This window comes from Calonectris borealis, chromosome 1, assembly GCF_964195595.1.
Source record: "Calonectris borealis chromosome 1, bCalBor7.hap1.2, whole genome shotgun sequence".
NCBI classification, from domain to species: domain Eukaryota; kingdom Metazoa; phylum Chordata; class Aves; order Procellariiformes; family Procellariidae; genus Calonectris; species Calonectris borealis.
The window spans coordinates 190,103,371-190,117,810 of record NC_134312.1 but is presented as its reverse complement, the minus strand read 5'-3'; the positions used below and the strand labels follow the sequence as shown (position 1 = coordinate 190,117,810).

The 14,440-nt window shown below is 37.4% G+C and overlaps 2 long non-coding RNA genes across 7 annotated transcripts in view; one reads left to right on the top strand and one right to left on the bottom strand.

Annotated features, from left to right (window-relative positions):
* The window catches only part of LOC142077690 (uncharacterized), a 73,961-nt gene that overhangs the window by 31,954 nt on the left and 27,567 nt on the right, over nucleotides 1-14,440 (top strand). The window lies entirely within an intron of this gene.
* The window catches only part of LOC142077691 (uncharacterized), a 50,876-nt gene that overhangs the window by 30,590 nt on the left and 5,846 nt on the right, over nucleotides 1-14,440 (bottom strand). For 3 of the 6 annotated variants that reach the window (XR_012671977.1, XR_012671976.1, XR_012671978.1), the window contains exons 4-6: nucleotides 11,902-11,972; nucleotides 8,928-9,154; nucleotides 8,732-8,813 (exon numbers count right to left, since the gene is read on the bottom strand). This is a non-coding gene — a long non-coding RNA (uncharacterized LOC142077691). Of the gene's footprint in view, nucleotides 1-7,641; nucleotides 9,155-11,901; nucleotides 11,973-14,440 lie in introns of those variants that run through there. The other 3 variants (XR_012671974.1, XR_012671975.1, XR_012671973.1) reach the window with 2 other exon arrangements.

The following is a 14,440-nucleotide window of genomic DNA, read 5'->3' as shown; positions in this document are numbered from 1 at the left end:
TTCCCCTCGATCTCATATTCAGCTAGTAGCTTAAGCCTGAGCAAAGACAACTTCAGAATCATGTAAATTAGCAATAGGTATTTAGCAAGATAATATAAAAACATGCACAAACCCCTTCATTTTCCATATATGTATCAAAACACACGAGTAAGAAATACGGAACAAAAAAAGGTTACACAGAGCATGCTTGCCTGCCAACTTTCTTTAGTTCCTTTTAAAACACTATTGTCAATAACGTTTGTTTCCAATATTTTGTTTAAATTTCATAAAATACACTACAGTAATTTCAGATTAGACAACTGATTTCTTCAGGATAAGCATATTTATACCATTTGAATAAGGCTTATAATTTGGCATTTCTCAAATTTGACACCACCATAATTCCTAACACAAAGATGTGCAGTGTGTTGGAAAAGACAAGATCTCTACAAATTACTTATGGATGTGCTTGTATGGTACTCAGAACAAGGGGAAGTAACCTATGTCAAGGGCAACTACAAGCACTGATAATACAAATACTTTATGATTCTGGTAAATTTTTAGTAGGAAAAAAAAGTAATAAGAGACCTGATACGAGGACAAAGAAGATTTTTACAATGTAAAATTACCATTCAAGGAGCTGACATAAATTAAAAGAAGTTGGTCAAATAGAATTGGGATTTTATTAAAATTAATAAACAAATATTGTAATAAGACATGCTAATACTTGTAAGCAAAGTTTACATCTGTTAATAATGACAGAATAGAAAATTTTAAAATCTGTTTTTCTGGCAGTGACAAACCAGGTAATAATTCAAAAACAGATATATATTTTAACCTAGTGGAGGTGACAAGTTTAATCTTTGCCTGATGAGGACCCAAGACTTGAAAAATTATACTTACTTCTCAGAAAACTAAATCTACTAGTCATGAGTATATATGAAAAGTAAGGGTAGCGAAGACTTTTAGTGATACTCAGGGACAACGCAATGATTAAGAACCCCACAATTCTGTTACTGGGGAGGGCGTGGTGGGGACAGAAGGATTATTGCTACCAGACTGCTCTTCCTGGCTCCTTTCTGGGAACCTCTCGATGTTGTTTCTGGTGGAGAGGCATGCAACCTATCTAAAGCTGAGAAAATGGCGAGCGCTCTCTACCTTTTCATATACTCCAGAACAGTGGTTCCCATACTTTTGGAACAACAGATCGTTATCAGCCCTTAACATTTTTCAAAAACCACCACACACCCATCTGATCAAACTTTTTAATTGGAAACACTATTTAAAACACTGTTAACTATGGTTTAGCCAAACAGCTGTTCAACTTACCATAGCCTTGTAGTCCACCAGGGGTTTGTGGACCACAGCTTGGAAACCATTCCAGCTGTTTCAAAGGTACAATGATGTCTTCTACTCCATCCCTCCCTCCAGACCTTCTGTTTGCTGTGTGAAACATTCCTGCTTCTTTATCTGATCTCCCCTGGGATTAATTTTAGGGCCTGCTACTGCTTTTAGCTTTCTGAAGTAGCAGCAAACTGGCATTCTCCATTGCCCACAGATTTGTAAACAACAGAGGTAAATCTGCCCATTCATAATATTGCTACTGCCAGATAAATGAACAAACAGAAGCAGAAGATAAAAAAATATCTGCAGATTTAGGAAAATGGGACCAGTTTACATTTGATTCATGTTTGAAAATTTATCATCAATCAATGAGGACTACAAACTTTTATTTACAGAAAAGCTATAACTCTGCAGAGGTTGGATTTTGGCCACAGCTGGCTCAGGATAAGTTTTCAAGACCAGTAGACAGTTGGGTTTTGTGCATTTGAAAAGATGTATCCACAAAACTATGGCAGACAAAACCGGTGCTGAGCAGCCTTTTCCCATCTTAAAGATCACCTAAATTAAACAAAACAGTGACCAGAGGCCCCTTGTTCTTCTATTATGAGAAACAGGGAGTTATAGTCCCCTATTAAACACTTCCATGTATTCACGGTTTTAGAGACCTTTCTCACATTGCCTATTCCTCAGTCAATATTCTTCCAAACTGAGGAATCCTGATCCATTTAGTGTCCCTGCAGAAGAGCTATGCTGTACCTCTTAGTCATCCTGTTCTATATCATACACAGTTCTCATCAATGCTCAGAATTGACGAGCATGCCAGTGCCACTTCTCTGTTTCAAATACCATTTTGCCACTTTTTGCTAGCATCAACTCCATACAGAATGATTTTAGGAAATTAGCAGGAGCTGCTAAAAATCCATGCAAACACCAGTAAGACAACTTGAGAGCCCTGGCTTCTCACAGCAGCAAGATAAACCTGTCAGTTTAATGGTGATATTCCATTCCTGTGACAGGCAGGAACTCCAGGATCAAAACCTGTACTTTAAGCTCGTCAGGACTGTGAAACCCTCAGAAATAGGGAGGAAGAATCCTCTCTTCAACTTGCAGACCCTGCTGTGGTTAGAAAGAACAGCTACAAGTCCTTGCCTTCCTGAGCAGCAGGACTGGTCACAGCCTGCTGAGCTCACAACTTACGGGGTGATGGCTGCTGTAATCCAACAGCCACTGCCTCTCTCTGCTGACAGATATGGCTGAACAGCGAGGTCAATGATATCTAGCCTCTGTGACAGCCATGGCTCCTGGATCACCACAGGTCCTGCTGTGAGATCCTTCTGCAACTCTTCAGGGTCAACATTAGGTCTGATTCCAATTGAATATTTTTCTTTTACCATCTGCAATCTTTATCACTGCACTTTTTCAGACCATTTAGGAACAGGTGGACCAGCAAAGGTGCCAGTACAAACCTTTGTGAGGTGGCATTGTTAAAACTGCCCATTAGTTGCTATACTGTTCCTTATCTTGTAACCATTTACTAATCCATAAAGAATTTTAAGTAACTCAGTACTTCATTTTGTTAACAGTCCTTGGTTATGGAGCTTTTTTAAAACTTTTGGGTCACCCTTTCCTGTGTATCTGTGGACTCCTTCAAATAACTAGCAAAGCTCTAAGACAAAACTACCTTGTACAAAAGCCAAGATGATGGTTGCCTGTTACTCCTATCCATGTTCCTATTAATTATATTCTTTATCACATTCACTGGCATTTTGTCTTTCATGGTAGTCTGACTTATTAGTCCATTAGTCCACGATCATCTCTAGAGCCCTTTTTAAAACTAGTGTCACATTTGTTACTTTCCATTCCTCTGTTATCAAGGCTAATTTAAGTGATAGTTTATACAACACAGTTCACGGCTCACCAATTTAATTTCTGAATTTCTCTAGGACTACTGAATGAACAACGTGCTATCTGGCAATCTGTTAATGTTTATTAAATCAATTTGTTAAAAAATCTTTTATTGATATTTCAAATCTGACATATTCCCTATAAAGGACAACTTTTATGTGGGGATGTCCCTAATCTCCCTGTAATAAACCTTGCCAATGCAAAGAGTTCATTTGTTTCTGCGATGGCATTGCCTTTAAATATTCTCTTTATCCACAATTATCTATTGAACTCACCTCCCTACTAGCAAAATTTACACTTGAAAAAAAAATGGTTTTTGGCTTTTAGGATTTTAGCCTGTTGCATTTCAAAATCTTTTTTTTATGCCTTATAATAGGTCTACATTTAACTTGCCAGAATTGTGCTCTTTTCTGCTTTGCTTGCTTGGATTTCACTTTTTGAAAAACCTCTATTTATTTCTAGTAACATCCTTCACTGTTCAGTTGTGTTGGACAATTCTTATTCAATTGGGTTAGAATCAGAAAGCAAAGTCCCCGTGTCTCATTTAATATTTATTTAAACTGTATCTTCATTTGTATGCAATTCTTCTTTTTTAAACAATACTGGACTGTTTTTCTTTATTTTAATCTTCTTCTCTCCTACAAATACGAGAAACTTGAGTATGATATGAAATATTGCTACTGAATGGCTCTTCTATAGTCACTTCTTGTGTGCTAACCTAGACTAATCAAGGGCTGTCCCCCCTCTTCTGGATTCTCTAGCTGGTTTGCTCAAAAAGTAGTTCTTGATGACACCTAAAAATACAGCCTGTGCATGATGGCCTAATGTGGCCTAATGTTAAGTTTATCCAGTCCATATATAGATAGCTGAGAACTCTTGTTATGATCAAGCTTTCGGGTTCTATAGCCTCTCCAGTCTCCCACAGTATCTCACAGTCACTGTCTCCACTCCATCAACTAGTCCAGAGCTCTTACTAGACTTCTCCTATTCAGATATAGAACCATTTATAATTATGTTTTGTGGTTCATTCTGATAAAATTAACTTATCTGACTATATTTTCTTTGGTATATACAGTGCCATTTGTCTGCATAGTCCAATCTACCATCTCTGTATCAGCCAGGCACTAAACATTCTATCACCTCTGTATAATCTATACACTCACATTTCAGTATCCCTTTGAAAGAAAGAAAAGGGATACATGCAGACCCACTTCCAGAAAGAGGGTGACATACCTGGGGAATTCCTCATGGAATTCATGCTTACCACTCTGAAGAATCATTACCTTCAAGGCACAATGGAAACGGAGCACCACGAGATAGCAATGTACCAAGATACCAAATCGAAACTAGTGTAGGTTCCTTCTCAACAGAGATCAGATGGCATTTGAAAAAGGACTGACCAACAGTATGGCTGGAACAACTGCTTGTATTCAAGATTTCTGTACCAAGAGATGCTATGTCAGGAAGGGAATGCACTAAGGAGCAGAAGGACAATATGGAAGTATAAAAAGTCCTTTAACCTTTTGCACACCCTTCAGAACTTTGTAATATTTGCATTTACTTCCTTCTATGAGAAGGCACAGTCTGTTCTTACTGCCATGGAGAAGAGTAGAGAAGCATGCTTTCAGGACACAATGCCAATAGCTATTGACTTGGGTTTGACAGTTGAGAAGGCCTCTGGGGCTAGTATTTTATCTGTTGGCTGCAACTCACTTCTTTCCCTTTTGTGAGGCCTCTAATTGGAGCACCTTCTTTCTGCATTGAATATGACGTGACATTAGGCATAGCAGAATACAACAGCTGTACTGCAGTATCCAGTGGGTATTCGTTATTATTTATTTGTATTACCATAAATCTCGGGAGCCCTCACCCTGGACCACTTCTCATTATGCTGGTCCATGAACAAACACACAACAAAAAGTAGACGTGCTTGAATTCTACATAAAGAGACAACAGAGAAATTACAGCAGAATACAAATGCAATGACACAGTACTACTGTGATAAGCATTGGCATTAATATACCTGCAATATAACTGTTGTCTAGTTGGATTGTTTTAAGCTTCATAGTACGTAAAACTTTTAAGAAGGTATTTAAAGGAAGATAGTGAACGGTTCTGTTCAGGAAGAAGTCAAGCAATACATGAGAGGCAGCTGAGGAGAAAATATCCAGTGGTCTGAAAATTTAACAACCAAATGATGGAAGCTGGCATCATATGTTGATCAAAACCAGAGTCAACCTCTTGATACTGAAGGAGAGGTATCAGGTAGAAGTAGTCTTGATGGGCCTTGAAAATAGCTTATCTTTATTGCTTTAAACTGAAGGAGGAAATTGAAAATACCAAAAGAGTAAGTTTGGAAACTGATATTTACAGTAGAATAGCATTTTGACTAGATAACAAGCATGTTAAGACCGCATTTGTCAAGGCAAAAGAAAAAGGTTTTCTAATAAAGAGATGATCCATGGAAAACCTTGATGAAAAATATAATTGTCTGACAGAGAAGAAAGACCATCCTTAAAGGGTTGGAAAAAGATTCCCAAAATTCAGATTTAGCCTAGATTTGATGACTTAAAACAAACGACAGCATGATGGTGTCATTCATAGAGGATGCAGAGAAGTTTTGTGAGGGCCTCAAGCTAAATATGAAAAAACCTAATAATAAAAGACCAATAGTTATAACTGGAAATAAAGAACTGAGGGCACTACTGAAGAAAACTTTCATGTATTAGATCTGCTTAGGAGTGGAAAAGAAGATGGGAGGAGGTATATGAAACACATAAAACATTGTTTTTCCTATAAATACTGTGAAATGAGAAAATTCTTTCATGTCACATTTATTACTAACTTATTACAGCTATCTATGCTACCACGTTTTGACTTTCAAGGGTTGAAAAAACCTAATGTTCGTGATGTTGTAATACGATGGGTGCCTCATTCGACATAAACAAAAACATGCTACATCCAGCTTGAACACAGGACAGTCACAATACAAGCCAAGTGCAAACAGCAGCAGAGAAAAAGATCTCACAACTTAAACTTACAACAACTAACATGCTGAATGTTCAGGCACATTCCTTTGCTCTTCCTTCTTAGTGCACAGAACCAGGGCTGTCACCTCGGTTTTCCACTAAAGAAAACTTACTCTCTGTTGCTGTAGTTTGGTATTCCAGCTCTTGAAGTATTCCCAAGCCCACAAAATGTGTAGCTGTGTAGCAAATGCCCACTCCCTACATTCCACAACATCAACTCTGTCTCTTGATATCTGCTTTCTTGCTGTTCTCCTAGTTTCAGTCATTTACGGCATCATGGCATGAGTTAAACCAAAGAAACAATCAGATCAGGTGCCCAACAGTGGGGTTAGCAGCAGTGAGTACTGGAGAGCTGGTTACAGCAGGAGACAGTTCAGAGTTCCTTTTCTTCCAAATATTTGTAGCAGCACTACCGCAGGCAGAACAGAGCTATGCCCCAACATTATCTCCCTCAAAGTACTGGGAAGTTGCGATCACAGGAAGGAAAAGGAGTCACACCAAGGTGATCTGCCTCTCAGTGATGATGAGTGAAAAAATTGGATACATATAAAACAACCAATCAGGGGATTCCTCATACCCCACTCACTACCCCACGTCACTTTCCTCCCTTTTCTCCTCTGAAACTGGATCTGTTCTGAGGCACTTCTTTTGATCTGGTTCGGGATGGGGTGGGCATGGCTAGAGGGCTGTGTTTGGGGTTTTTTTGCAATCACCTCATCTCCCTCTCCTTTTCTTTCTCAGTGCAAGTAAGAATAAATATGGCAAATAGGATTAAAAGGTGAAAACAGTAAGCCAAACAGGTCTAAACATTTTTTAAAATAAAATATGCTGATCAAGATTTCTTTACGCAAAATGAAACATTCAGTGTTCTCAAATATTGATTTCATTTCATATTGAAAAATCTCAATTTCATTTTATATTGCAAAATCTCTAAAGAATCACTGTTAAGTTTTTAAACTAGAACTTTGAAAATTCCCATCCTGTAATGAACATAATGAAATTGTGTTTTGAGCTCTGTTGAAGATGATACATTTCAAAATCGTTAAGTTCTGTGTTTGAACAAGAAATTATGGCTTCTGCTTAGCACTAATTGTAGTTTAGCATACATAATCCATTGACCTCTGTTCTTAGTTGTAACTGTCATCTTGAATCCCCAATTTACACAGGTAATTCATAACTAGTCACTGAGTCTTCTTCAAAGCTCATATACTCCCCTCCAACAGAAAAAAAATTTAGAGAAAAACATTTACTGAAAGTTTTAAACTTAAATCTATTACATACTCAGTGCAATGAGAAATACCAGTAGCTATGCATTTAGTTCTCCTTTCAGGCATATTTTCTGTTTTTGAGGTTTGTTTGTTTTGGTTTGTTTTTTTTTAAATTGGACTTTCTAGTCTGCTTTTGATCTGAGTTCATGATTTCTTCTTTGGTCTTGCTCTTTCTTCAAATTACTTTCATTTCACGCTGTTCTTATGCCAAGCAAAAAAATAGAATCCTGTCCTCCTTAACCTTTACTCACCAATTATTATCTGTGTCCTTGCTCCATGGGAAAGAATCTCTAATTGTCCTTACATACAACTACTCTAGACTTTTACAGCCCCTTAATAATTGTTCACAAATTCAATAACATTTCCAGTTCTTCCATTTTTCAGATACTAAGACTCTATTGAAAACATTCTTGTATTTGAATACCAGAAAGGAAATTCGGCATCATAAAAAAGGGCATGGAGTTTATAATACCCCTTTTGTTATACAGGGAAAACACCTACATGTAGTTTTTGCTCATTTGTGTATAAAAATAGGAGTCATAGCAATGACTGTACCCATAGCTACAGGAAAAGAACTTCCTGCTTAATCCAAGCATAGATATTTATAGTAATTTTGGGTGAATCCACTGACATATGATATGGGTAATTATTATTGATGAAGCACAAAGTACTTGGGTACAATAAAATATGTAGTTCCTGCCTAGGACTATAGCTAATCAGCTTGCATGATCAAATTCACTCACAATGCCAGCTTTAGTTTAATTTAACCAAGTTACATTGACACAAGTATAAGTGTATATTTATTAGCATTTCAATGTTCAACTCAGCAAGACAATTATGTTAGTATATCAGTTTGCAATATCTACACAAATATTGGTGGTATAAACAGTTTTTATAGATCTATAAATTTCAGAAAGTTTATGGATGAAAATACAGAGCAAGTCAGAGACACACTATTATGAAAATAAAGAAAACAAACAATTTAAAACTCCCTACCTAATAGCAGTACGGAAGGACTCCAGGTTCACATGGTGAATTACCCAAGAATAATGAAATCCTTAATGGATATATTGTACATACTTTCTAAAAAGAACTGAAGTCAATTGACATAAGTCAAACCTCTTGATTCACCTTTTTATCATTATTAGTTTGTCAACATCAATAAAGTCTAACTATTGAAAAAATCAATCATTTCAATGTACTTACAGCTGAATTTTCTCATCATGTGACCAACTATCCACAAAGTCTCAGTGCCATTAAGAAGTTTTGAGGAATATATTATTTGGTACTGCCAAAAAAACATAATTAAAAGAATGCATGTAAATGATATTAATTTTCTAATTAGAAATGTTTTATGATTATTTCATGTCTAAAGTACATTTGGGGGAAAAGCAGGACTTACATTATCCCAAAAGGCAGGTTCCAGCACAATCAATGATACACTGACAGAATTCACAGAAAGGAGTCACAGTAGGGTCCTGATCTTGCAACTGAACTTTCACAAAAAGAACCCTGCACTATTGCAGAATCTCCTTAAACTCAATAAGGCCCTACCCACACATAATCAATTACAGAGTCCGCCTATGTGGGAGTAACAACAGCGAGAACAGGACCTGTTCCTCCACACACCTGCAAAAATATCGGGATAAAAAAAATAAAATTAGTAACATGCAGTAAAACCTACTGATAGCCTGTTTTATTACAGCATTTAGCACATAATAAAGGAGTTTCATACATCTTTAAGTTGCATATCATTTATAGGAATTTTTAGCTCCTTCTTTAAAGAATGTTGGCTTAAAATTTTTTATGGATTTTATATGTAGTGACAGCACATTATGGGAGCTTTTACTGATATATATTTGAAATACAAATTTTTATTTTCTAAAAATTAATTATCCTAGTTTCTTTGGTCTATGACGCAAGTCGCTTTTTAGAGCTTAAGCCTTCTTAAAATCTGTCCCACAACACCCATTTTGAGGACGCAGCATAGGCCTGTGAACTTATTGAGGTCTTCGTGATCGTGAAAGTATCTGACCACATATAGCAGCATCCAAGACCAAAGTCTTAGAAAATACGTGATAAAAAGTATTTAGTATTAGTCATTTTTAGACTAAAAAGGATCAGCTTTTTTAAACAAAAAATCCTTACGAAAGTCAACTATAATTAATTATTTGCTAAGTTTAAGCTCTTAGTGAACACCATTTAAAATACAGGAAGCACACAACGTAATGTTAAACAAGAATATACCACCACTTTGCTGTTCACACAAAACTTAACATTCATGATTTGACCTTACTGTTCTTATTAAAAACACATCTATGTTGATCTTTAAAAGGAAAATATTGTAAGTTACAATGTTTTTATGTATTATAAACCATTTAAAAACAGGTTAGCCATAGATTCCATGAAATAATACTTAACTGGTGATACTATGCAAGAGTACTTGTGATAAACGTTGTAAGAGCAACCACTAGATGCTAGAAACATGCAGAAGACATTTCTTCATTCCTTTAATACAGATAGCATTAGGGAAACGACAATATTTTTCTAAAAAAAGGCTGGGACCAAATGAAAGGATTTGAGAATCTAACAGAAGAACCAAAAGTTCCATATAAATGGAATGCAGTCTTTTTTTTTTTTAATGACCAGTTGTTCTCGTACTGGCTTTGATTTTGTGAAACAACAGACATGAAAATAAGCAGAAAATGGAGAAAAGTATCACAGTTTTTCGTTCCTTGCTGCCAGGTTGATGGTTTTCAGCTGGGCAGGAGGACAAACAAAAAAATTTAAAATACATATTTCAGACTTTATGACAAATTTGAAGGCAGTTGTCTTACAGTATTGATTTGGAAGTGTTTCTTCTCATGTTACTGCTTTTAAATTTTATGTTTTATATGCGTGACACTTAGGCTTCTGTTATTCTGAGAAATTCAGCTGTTTCTAAAGAACAGTGCTACAGTGCTAAGTTCTGTTTAAAAAGTGTTATAAGATATCTTGATCCCTGTCTAACATTACGCAGAAAATTTAAAAATATCATACATATGCCAAGTTAGTGCTGCCTACCTGAGCCGGCAAAGTGAGTGAACCAGTACCTCTGGCAAGTGTAAGCTGCCCATTTCTCACTGACTGAGAAGAATGGACAGACCATACCTTTCAGGACAATCGTGGTGCCCATAATCATGCAGCTACAGATTTAGCATTTCCCAAGTTGCAATGCAATGTGGTAACATGATGCAGCCAGGTCCTCATATTGTTTTCTGTCCCTGTGCCTAGCTCCACATCTTTCTTCGCAAAGGAAGTTAATTGGAATACAATGCATGTTTCCTGCACTGCTCCAAGAGTGTAGGTTGTAGGATGGGTCAGGGACACATAGCTACGGTCTAAATTACAGTCAGTTTCTGGGGAGAGCTGAAAACACAGTTTTACAATTTTGACAACCTAAGAAATAGCTCAGAGCTGACATTCAAACAGTCAAAGAAATGAAATACTGAAGCTGTCTCAACAGTTCCCTTCTCTGACGCGGACAGGAAAAACATGCATCTAATCCAGGTATAGAAACTACCATAAAATGGAATGATTCACAAGTGGTTTGGGAGACTACAAGGCCCTGGCAAAAACAAGTTTTTTTCCATGACTATGAAGTCTAGTTACCTATCAGCATGCTTGTACGTGCCACCAACACACTTGTGCAGTAATCCCAGGCTGACACTACCCTGGCTGGTTTCCCATTCCCTTCTAAACAGATTTCCCTACATTCCTGCAGAAAACACCAGCTTCTGACTTCTAGGAGAACAAGAGGCAGCTCACAGTGCGGCTAGGTCTGAGCTACACGTGTTGACTGGCAGACCAACCAAGCATGCTGACTGGCAAGTCAACAGGTTGAACAGAACAGAAAATTTCTGAGTCCATGCTGCAGCTTTTTCTACCCCGGGGGCACTGATTTGAGTCCTTTCTCTACTGCCAGCTGCTAAGTTTCACTCAAATTGTAGAAATTTGACTTTGTGACCTCTATCTCTATATCAAATGCAGCTGGAATTAAGCGGTGGATTCAAAAGTTATTAGGAGACAACACAATCCTATATATCTTGTTTTGTTCAGAAACTGGGCATGAAAACACTGTAGCATAATCACTGTGAAAATAACTGATGAATTTTATGTCACTTATTGTTTTCATTCAGGAGTTACACCACAAACTCAGCTATAACAGAACACAGATTTTTACGTGGTGATAGCATAAATGAATCCAGAGAATGTAGAGACTGTTTCAATAAAACTGGCTCTGTTTTGCCACTGTGAACAGGGCCCTAAATATATGTCGCTTCATAAAGGTGAAAATTTAACAGAAATAAAATGTTATATATATTTTTTGGACTTACCAAGGCTGTAGTTGACTGCCCTTCATGGAGATCCCTGCTTCTCTTCCAATTCCATGCTGTCTCTCCTAAGGCTTAAGAGAAGTTCAGTGATACATAGCTCAATAAAAGAACAGTGGCATTAAGTCTAATGAAGGTATTCAGTATACCTGGACTTTTCTTTTGCGGGGTTTTTGGTTGGTTTGTTTTTTTTTTTTAAGAATAAGCATAGTGATTTTTAAAGAATCATCTTGAACTCCTGATCCTACTGGCTGGATCCAGATCCTGATATCCCAATTTAGGGCATAATTTTTAATAATATGCAAGTTCCAGTTCCCTTTTTTATAAATGGCATCCACAGTGCTCTGCTCACCCTTTCTGTTGATCTAGCACTAAATTTTGACTTGTGTGTTTCTCACCAAAAAGGCATAGCTGAAATCAGAGGGGTTTATTTGTTGTTGGATTCCAGGAACTGAAGAAAGAAGGAAAGAAACTGAAAAAGTATAATGATGTCTCCAAAACTCCAGTACAAAGAAGAAAGACAAAGAATAGTCAGTGTGGAAAAGTTGATAGAAAACTGGACAGTAGAGGAAAGGTTAGCAGGAAACAATGGGTATAAGAAGAGTCAAGGAAGTGAAAGTGATTTAACCAAAAAGGGGATGGAATAAAAGAAACAAAATTATCTTCTTAGCAGAGCAATGAGAGTGGGCTTTTCAAAACTTTTTGACATTGGCCTATCTCTTCTTCTATTGAAGTAAAAGAATTACATCAATTCCAAAAATGCTTTAAGCCACTTAACTTGAACCGTTTAACTTTAAATATATGCAGTATCTAAACTCTGTTCAGCTAAACAACTAAAGAAGTGCTTAAATTTGAAAATAAATTTAAATCATCTTGTAATCATTCACTATGTCTGTCGTATCGAGCACACATTCACATCTGAGCCCCAACTCCTTACCCTGCTAACATGCAGACTCACACTTTGGTGTTAATCTGGACCCAGCCTATTGATTATCAGATAGGCCAAGTCAAGTACGAGATGCAAGGGACTAATGCGGATTCAAACTCTTCTCTCAAAAGCCATACTCATGCAAGTATTGTGACTTAAGTACAAGATTAATTGGTTGATGAAGCAGAATGTAAATAATTAAGTGCTCAAAGTTAATTCAAGAATCAGGTCTCAAAAAGAAAACTAAAGAAAAAGTGGATGAGAAAGAAAAAAGAAACAGATTGTTGAATCTGTATTAAAAATAAATAACCTCTGGATTGTATCTCAGTGCACTCTGCCTGAAAACTACTGCTTCTTTCTGGCTTAAGTATTAAATCTCATTTTTAATAACCCTGGCAAAGGTTAGGTTAGTTCAGTGGTCGATAACAGTACTAAAGTAATTCTTAACACAGGGTGTAGTTCAGTTATTGGTATAAAAGGCTCACCATCTCTTCTGCCTATTTAAACATACTTGCACTTCCAAACCCAATTTGGTAAATAGCTGGGAGAGGGTTAATATCCCGTAACAACCACAGAGATAGGAGAAAATGTGGAAACCACAAGCTGCTAGTAGGGTTCTGTCCCTTTTACTCCTTACCCTACAATACAGTTACTAAAGGAAAACAGAAATTGAGCCACTTTTTGAGATACCGAAAAAGGTCTGGGGCATCTCTCAGCATCCTGTGAACTTCTGATCATTGTGATCTGCCTCCTGAACTATGGATCATTCTGTGCACCATTATTTTAAGTTGCCACCTATCTAAATGACCAGGAAGCCAGTATCAACACTCAAAACTATATTCTTACACACACAAGCCCCTACTACCAATATTCCATCCTTTATCTATAGCTGTAAAAAAGGAAACTCCCTGTTTTTAAGATGTATGCTTAATAAATCCACACATATAAGAATCATTACTTAATGAAGGTAGGGTGCTAGAGTAAGATTAAAGACCTGATTAAGGCAGTGAGTTAGAGATAGAATTAGTTCCTCTATAGATTCAGTCACCTTTTCATAAAATGCTTAAATAAAATAATGTTTTCATAGAATCACAGAATCATTAAGGTTGGAAAAGACCTCTAAGATCATCGTATCCAACCATCAACCCAACACCACCATGCCCATTAAACCATGTCCCTAAGCGCCTCATCTACACGTCTTTTAAATACTTCCAGGGATGGTGACTCCACCACTTCCCTGGGCAGCCTGTTCCAAGGCCTGACCACTCTTTCACTAAAGAAATTTCTCCTAATATCCAATCTAAACCTCCCTTGGCGCAACCTGAGGCCACTTCCTCTCGTCCTGTCGCTAGTTACTTGGGAGAAGGGACCAACACCCACGTCGCTACAACCTCCTTTCAGGTAGTTGTAGAGCGCGATGAGGTCTCCCCTCAGCCTCCTCTTCTCCAGACTAAACAACCCCAGTTCCCTCAGCCGCTCCTCATAAGACTTGTGCTCCAGGCCCTTCACCAGCTTCGTTGCCCTCCTCTGGACACGCTCCAGCACCTCCATGTCCTTCTTGTAGTGAGGGGCCCAAACCTGAACACAGTATTCGAGGTGCGGCCTCACCAGTGC